Source organism: Pistacia vera, unplaced genomic scaffold (genome assembly GCF_008641045.1).
Source record: "Pistacia vera cultivar Batoury unplaced genomic scaffold, PisVer_v2 Contig318, whole genome shotgun sequence".
Taxonomy (NCBI): domain Eukaryota; kingdom Viridiplantae; phylum Streptophyta; class Magnoliopsida; order Sapindales; family Anacardiaceae; genus Pistacia; species Pistacia vera.
The window spans coordinates 252,486-254,774 of NW_022196133.1; the positions used below are offsets into that span (position 1 = coordinate 252,486).

Sequence of the window (2,289 nt, forward strand, 5' to 3'; positions counted from 1 at the left end):
ACTTGAGCTTTATTACTTGTGCAATTTCGTACACTTGCGAATAGCCTGTCAATTTTCCAGGGATTAAGTCTACTGTGAATGATAGGAAGTGGAAAATCAAGAGAATGAGGATTAGGATATCATAGGAGGCAATGCAATTGGTAGAGCGGTAGTGGTTTGAAGAGCATTGAAGGACTATTCTAGTCCTATTGTTGATGGGTGCTATTCTAGCATCAGGAGACCACCAATTCAAGGGAATAATTTTGAGATCAAGCCAACAATTATTCAAATGATTCAGCAGTCAGTCCAATTCACTGGGTTACCTAATGATTATCCCAACGTTTCTTGAGTTTTGCGACACAGTCAGGTATAATGGAGTATCCGATGATGCAATTAGGCTGAGGCTTTTCCCATTCTCTCTTTGGGATAAAGCTAAGGCTTGGTTGATTTCTCTGCCATCTGGGAGCATCACGACATGGAATGGGTTAGCTCAAACGTTCCTCACTAAATATTTTCCACCTGCCAAGTCTGCCAAGCTGAGGAGTGAGATTATCAATTTTTACCAACAAAACTTGGAGTCATTGTATGAAGCATGGGAAAGGTATGAGCATCTCTTACGGAGGTTCCCTCACCATGGTTTACCAATTTTGTCACAAGTGCAAATGTTCTACTAAGGGTTGCAGCCAACTATTCAAGCCATGATAGATGCTGCAAGTGGACGAGCCTTGAACAATAAAACACCAGAGGAAGCATACAATCTGATTGAAGTGATGGCGAACAATAACTATATTCGGACTTCAAAGAGAACTTCAATAAGGAAATCAGCGGGAGTGCACAAAGTTGACGGTTACACCGCATTGGCTGCTCAACTTTCAAACATTCAAAAGCAATTAGGTAATGTATTAAAGATAAATGCAAGTCAAGAAGGGAACCCATTGGCTTAGCTTGAACAAGCTAATTACGTCAATAATTTCCAAAGAGGCCAAAGGAATCCATATTCCAACACATATAATCCGACATGGAGGAAACACCCGAACTTCTCATGGAGCAACAACAATGAGCATAAACAACCTCCTGTTTTTCAAACTCAAGAGCCAAAATCTAACTTGGAGAATGTGCTTACCAAGTTCATTGAAGAGACAAGCAAGAGGTTTGAGAAAACTGAAATCCTTGCCCAAAATCGATCAGCTTCTATTAGAAACCTTGAGGCTCAAATTGGGCAAATTCACAACATATTAGTGGGAAGAGTTCAAGGAGTTTTGCCCAGCGATACAGAGAAGAATCCTAAAGAACAAGCGCATGCAATCACTTGAGGAGTGGAAGAACTTTGGAAAATTTAGAGGATGAAAAACAGAAGCAAGAACAAGAGAAAGATTTGAAGGAAGAGCAGAAGAACTATTGCTGCAGCGAGGAAAGTTATCGTCGCGGCGAGCGTGAAAATATGGAGAAGATCGTCGGCATGAAGGACGATCACCGCGGCGATTATACTAGTGGTCGCAGCGATCGTGAAGCAGCTCCCGAATCATTAGAATTTCCAACTCATCGCCGCGGTGATGAATCTGCTGGTCGCGGCGAGTGTGAATCTGAGCAGAAACTTTCTTCTAGTCATGCAAACCTTCCGTACCCACAACGTTTGAAGAATCAGAAGATTGATAAGCAATTCGGTAAGTTTATTGATATGTTTCAAAATTTGCATATTAATATTCCTTTTGTTGATGTGTTAGAACAAATGCCAAAATATGCAAAGTTTCTGAAGGAGATCCTCACACACAAGAGAAAATTCGAGGAACACGAGAAAGTCATGTTAACGAAGGAACGCAGTGCGCTGATTCAAAAGAAACTACCACCTAAACTACGAGATCCAGGGAGTTTTACTATCCCTTGTATTATTGGTAGTTGTTATTTTGATAAGGTTTTATGTGATTTATGGGCAAGTATAAATTTAATGTCGTTTTCTATTTACAGGAAACTTGGATTAGGAGAAGTGAAGCCAACCACCGTGTCTCTCCAATTAGCTGATCGATCAATAACATATCCTAGGGGGGTGGTAGAAGACGTCTTGATTAAGGTAGACAAACTGATTTTCCTAGTAGATTTCATAGTGTTAGACATGGAGGAAGATAGGGGAATACCTTTAATTTTAGGACGACCTTTTCTAGCCACGGGTAGCACATTGATAGATGTCCATCAAGGGAAATTAATCTCTTAAAGGTAGAAGATGAGCAAGTAAAGTTTGATGTTTTTGACGCCATGAAGCGTCCATCTGAATTAGCACATGTTTTAAGATTAATGTCCTCGACAACATAGTGG

The 2,289-nt window shown here is 40.5% G+C and overlaps 1 non-coding gene across 1 annotated transcript; it reads right to left on the reverse strand.

The window, feature by feature from the left end:
* Positions 1-512: 512 nt before the first annotated feature.
* LOC116136729 lies at positions 513-619 on the reverse strand. The gene has a single exon (XR_004129060.1). It is a non-coding gene; the product is annotated as a small nucleolar RNA R71 (small nucleolar RNA).
* Between the last annotated feature and the right edge of the window lie 1,670 nt (positions 620-2,289).